The sequence below is a fragment of the Sylvia atricapilla genome, chromosome 3, assembly GCF_009819655.1.
Source record: "Sylvia atricapilla isolate bSylAtr1 chromosome 3, bSylAtr1.pri, whole genome shotgun sequence".
Taxonomy (NCBI): domain Eukaryota; kingdom Metazoa; phylum Chordata; class Aves; order Passeriformes; family Sylviidae; genus Sylvia; species Sylvia atricapilla.
In genome coordinates this window covers 64,127,322-64,133,443 of record NC_089142.1, presented here as the reverse complement: position 1 = coordinate 64,133,443, position 6,122 = coordinate 64,127,322, and positions in this window count along the sequence as shown.

Here is a 6,122-nt window from a genome sequence, read left to right as displayed (position 1 = left end):
CTAAAGTATTTCTGTAATTTACTATAAAAGATTATTTAAAAATTCACAATTTTCAAGGTATGCAAAACAGAACAGTTATTTTCAGTCACAAGCTGAAAGAAAAGGATCAGACATTTATATTTATTTAAGACCTTGGATGGAGAGTTTAATAGATCTCACTTAAACAAAGTTCTTTTTAAGAACTTTGGAAAAATAAACAGCCCAGAAAGTCCTGCTTTTACTCACAGTGAACTGAAACACCTTAAAAATTGCTTCTTTTCTCATTGTAGATTAATTGACTAAACAAAATAAGTGGTCAACTCAGAGGTAAAACAATCAGCATCAATAAAAAATCATTCACACTTGTGATTAGGAACACACCTACACAGCTTTACAGGGAGCTGCCTAAAGTCCAAGCTCAAATGAGAGTAGTATGTATTCTAAACTCTGCAGACTTATGTTTGGAAATCCAGATGTAGAACTGAGGAAGGTGTTGTTTGTGGGTTTTGTGCTCAGTTGGATCTTTTGCAAATGCTTTGCCTTTTGCCTCTTACAAATTGTTTCTGATAAATGCAAACATGACCAAGGAGAAAGTTCTCATATATGAAAAGGCAACATGTGTAGAGATATTTTACGTATAGGTTACCTGTAGTGAAAAAATTGAATATGGACATATACATCCTTCTGTGTTCCTGTCCCCTTCCAAAGAAACCAGAATATAAATTGTGTGTCAAACAAGATGGTCACCTGCAGCTGAACCTCAACTCCACCATGTCATGGGTTAACTGAAGGAAGTCTATTCAAGAGACTCCCTCCAGTGTTCCTGAAGCTCTAGGTTTTGTGGCTTTTGGGACCCTAATCCAAAGTGGAGCAGTAGAAGCAGCCCAGCACTTGTGTAGTGCTGAGGAAAATGGTGTGGAGGGAGAAACATTGATGCAGTGCTGTGCTACCCTTGGTATACCTTTTGTGGTTGCAGTGTTCTTGGCTTTGTGGTTTTCTCAACCCTAAATTAAAGCATATGCCTGATCCTAAGCAGAGCAATAAAAGCAGCTTTTTAACTAGGTACCCAGCAGGTGGTGTGCCAAAAAGAAAGGTGTGGATGGAGCAATATTTGGTCAGTGGGGTGTTGTTTTTTCTAAATGAAATGGACAGAAACCTGCCAAAATGATACTCAGTGAAATCTCAAAATCAGGGAACAAAGTCAAATGAAAAGACAGGAGAAGAAATGTAAAGTTAAAAAAAAAAAAAAAAAAGAGAGAGAGAGTAAAATTCTGAAAAAGAAATGAAAGCAATAAAAGCAGATGGGATGCCATGAACTGCAGGGAAATTGTGATTTCAGTGAGGATCAACTGGGCAAGCTTCAGGCCATTTCCCATCCTAAGCATAACCTTAACCCGAAGCAGAGCAGTAAATCAGCCTTTTGCTGAGGCTGAGGTTTGTAGCATATGTGGTGCCAAGGAGAAAGATGTGGAGGGAATAATTTTAGGGCAGTGCCATGCATCCTTTGCACTGTCTTTTGTTATTGCAATGTTGCTGAATCTGTAGGCTTTGTGATTTTCTCAGCCCTAATCCTAAGCGAAACTTGAGCCTTAAGTGAAGCAGAAAATGCAGGCTTTTGCTGAGGATATGGTTCCCAGCATCTGGGTGGCGCCAAAGAATATGGTGTGAAGGGAGCAATACTGGGGCAGTGCCCTGCTCCCCTTGGCATGCCTTCTGTAGTTGCAGTGTCCCTGGAGATCTTTCTTTGTGTTTTTTTCAACCCTAACCCTAAACTTAACCTTAATCCTAAGCAGAGCAGTAAACCAGCTTATTGGTGAGTCTGAGATTCCCAGAACACAGGTTGTGCTGAGTAGAAAATTTTTCAGGGAGTAATTTTGTTGCTGTGCCATGCTCCTCTTGGCATGCCTGGACCTCTGGGCTTTGTGGTTTTTTCAAGCCTAACCCTAAGTGAAACCCTAACCTAAGCAGAGCACTTAAAGCAGCCGTTTGCCGAGGCTGAGGTACCTAGCGCATGGTTTTTGCTACACATACACTTTTTCTTGATCTTTTTGATAGTGAAATCACAAAATAAAGATCTCCTCACAGAAAAAAAATTCTGAATATTCCATATCTCCTTATTTTGACAATCCCTCTAAAATTAGACTGCTTATTATGAGATCTACACTCCAGGAAAGCATGATAAGCCTTCTAGTGATCACACTAGATCTTCTAGTTAACACCTTTAACAGAGCTTTTCCTTGTCTCTAATTCAAAGAGTTGTTATGATTTTCCATATTACATGTGGGAGGATCTGGCATGTGTTCTTGATCTGACTCAATCTGCAGGTGCTGCCAAAGCCAGTAAAGTTAAACCATTGCAAACATGGAGTAAAAGTCATTCTTCCACCTTCCTAAGTCACAGCTGCAGAGCTGTTTGAGTGGTGTAGTCAGAAATCCTTATTTGAATAGCCCAGAACAGCCAACCAAACCACTGAGCGGAGCCAAGAGCACTCCTGATTTGTAAAACCAAATCCAAAGTGGGTTCACAGAGATGGAAAAAAACTAAGCGTGACTGAGAAGTAATAATCATAATAATCAGCACCATCCCCAACTGAGCTTGACTCAGGACACTCACTGAAGCAGAAAGTGCTCTAGGAAATGTTTGGGCCCAACAGCCTGCAAAGTGAAGTTTGCCTCTGAGTTAAGATCCTCTGCTGGAGGTGGAAATCAGTTAATGCCTCGTCTCTAGAAGAAAACAACTGGTATCCTTCTTAAAGGGACATAATTTATCCTGTCCTCAGAAAGCAGCCCCCAGAACATTAGAAGATTGTGCCCAAGGATTAGGTGGGATCACCAGCAGCCTGATTGGACTGACTGTGAATTGCATCTCTCTTCACTGTCTCATTGGGAGGGGTTAATAGAGGAATAATGACTCAGTATGTCATTTGTATGCATAGGTCTCACTGAGCTACTAAAGCCTTTTATTTTTTTCATCCTCTTCTCTTTATTAATTTTAAGTGGTATGTTAAGGCATAACTAGAAAAATCCTGCTGTGCAATAGCAGGAAAGGTCAGGTGTAACTCCCAAGAGATCTCTCGTGAACCTTCAGAAAATCATGATGATGATGATGATATGCTAAAAAACGTGCCTGTCCTGCAAACCACACTTCTTAAACTGCTTATCAGAAACATTAATAACCTTAAAATATAGCCTTGTAGGACAGAAATTAGTCTAGCAAACACCTGGAACAGGAAAGAAGTCTATTCCTGTCTGGGTCCTAAGAGTCCAACCCGTCCTTTATACTGTGACACCTGGCCTAGAAACCACAGACAGGTGTCTCAGCTACCTCCCCTGCTGCTACATGCATCATTCCTGGCCTGAGAAGCAGAGGAATGATGCAATCTCATCTGGGTTTAGATCAGACATCTGAATTTGTGGGCTTACTCTATGTTCACAAATTATTTTTGAACGCCTGCTGTTTTTTTAATGCTTGATGTTTGTGGTGCTGCCACATCTGCATGGCTAACATGCCCGAGCTTCAAAAAGTCTGATTTTCGGTCATCTGTTCACGTGTTTGGGTTTTGAAAACAGCACCTATTTTAGGTGTCTTCCTAAAATGAAGGACTGCAGTTCAGTTTGGATGATCTTCGTCTGATTAGTGCTGCAAACAGCAAGAAAGTCAGACATAATAATTAACTTAAGTGCTCAAAGTCAATCGTGTCTTTGAAACCACATAAGTCTGAGTCTGAATAACTCGTGTTGTCAGGACTCTTTGTCACATGGGCAGTAAGACTGGGGCAACCACACACAGGACAGAGTTCACTGCAGGCATGTAGATGCAATGGCCATAACATCAGTAGGTGTGACACATCCAGAATTGTACTTACAGTGTGCTTGCTGTGGGGATCACCCTTCAGACTGTGGCCCAACATGGTCTGCTTAGCCCAGGCAGTGCTGCCATCTAGAAATTAGATGTGCAAAATATGGTCATACTCAAGAAACTGAATAGAGAAGTCAAGCATGCAAAAGTTTTACTGTTACAGTGCTCTGTTACCTCCCCTTGGGAGCAGAGTGGAAACTGTCCTTTTCAAAGTGGTACCACCCTGTTATGATAATGTAACAAAGAAAAGGAGAAACATTGCAAACGCTCAATAAGTCATGAGACGGTTGAAACAGTTATTTAAATGGCTGGAGAAAGCTTTTTCCGTATAAATAATGAATGGCTTCTCTTCTAAAAATGACATGGCACTCTAGCAATGTTTTGTTAAGGAAGGAGAGATCCCTAAAGGCAGGATTTTGTCCTAACAGTAGAAGAAAGTGCTTCCAAGTGGAGCAGAAGCGTGCACAGGTGATATGACATGGCACTTCCCATTGTCTTGGGAATGGTGCTGTGGAGGGCTGGGAGCTGGACTCAATGAGCCTTGTGGGTTCCTTCCAACTTAGCTTATTCCATGATTCTGTGAATAATTGTTACTGTGATGCACACAAGTTCCTTGAAACCCGTGGAAGTGAAAGGTGATTTTAAAGCTCACAGAAGCAGGAATATGGTGAATGTGTGAGTATGGTGAAGTTTAAACAGCAAAAATTTTATGAGGCTAGCATAGGAATCAGTGCCCTGTTTTTCAGGCCTAGAGGATAAGTTTGCATTTACAGTAACAGCAATAACCTAAGCAGAAATTTTGCTTCCATTATAGTTGTTCAGAAAATAAGGAAATCTCATTGCTTCTGAATAAAGTTTCTGTTACTCTCATCTTTTCTGCTTAACTCCAGTATCATACTATGAACCGTCGAAATCAAGTTATTACAAGTATTTTGTTGCTTGAGAAAATGGAATGAAGAAACAATAGCCTATGAAGAAGCCATAATGGTATAATTTTGAAAGGACTAGCTATAACTCATACCGTTAACTTCTGAAGGAAGAAAGCATTGATGTTACTTGTTTTCTATGCAATGGTAAAGAAATCAATATGACCACACAAATGCTTGATAGCATGAATACTTGGGTCACTATGAATTTTATTAAATCTATTTTCTAAAATGTCAGCAATTCATCTCTGCAGAAAACTGTAGCTTCTGCATTACATTTATCACCATCAATCTCATACAAAACACATTAGAGCATCTTGGCCGTAGGAAAGTAAGTGCTAGGTTTATTTTTGCTACAAGAATCTCAAAGAGTTTAAGGATAATTTTTCTTTGTGTTGTCTTACTACACTTGCTGTAATTTTAAAAAGCCTAATCAATGAATATCTATTGACTTAGAGCAGAGTTATTTAGAAAAGTTGCACTCAATACATCAGCTTACAGTTAAATAGTAAACAGAGAGAAAATGTACAGTCAAAGCAGAAGTTGCAGGTCTGAGTAAGATTAGTCTGAAAATTATTGTCCAATTAGCCAGTTATGAGGATGTGCAAAGCCTTTGCAGGTCTTAGCAGTGGCCTGCCAAATAGATAGTAGTATTCATCTCTCTGACGAAGCAAGAATAACTTAAATGTAGAGGATGGATATGTGTTCTAAGTTGGATTCTCTTCTTTCCTATTACAATGTGAAGAACTATCCATTAATTTGTTTTTGATTTTTGCCTTTCCACATAGAAGTTGCTTTAATTTTTGACTAATAAACTTCCTTCCCTTAAGAGTTTACATTTCAGTTTGAGAGTTATTCTTGATTTCTGCTGGATTTGCTGAAAACCATTGAATGTGTTGAGTTCTGCCTTACTATGTGCATTTATGTCTCTATGACAAAGTGGTTTTTTCCTGTTACCCACTCTACCACCACAGGCTATTTCTAAGCTTCTACAGCTGTTTAGTACTCATACAGAGTTCACTAACCTGGCTCTTTCTTGGTGCAAAGGTTGCAATAAACCAGCCCACGAAGATGTGGGGAAACTCCTTCTAATGATCCCACATTATGCCATTTTATCAATTACTTTCATCTCTTAAAATATTTATTCTGATGATAGTGGAAATGTAGTTAGAAATCATTATATGACACAGCAGGACTCCATAATTTATTTATCCTTTAGAAACCTCATGTCATGAGGAGCTTCATACTTTTCTCTGGGATGGAATCATTTTCTCAGACAGAGGGAGTGTTAGAGTAAAGGTTAGAATTTCTTACTTTGCTTAGATGTATAAATCTTCCCAGGATGGACTTCCAATATGA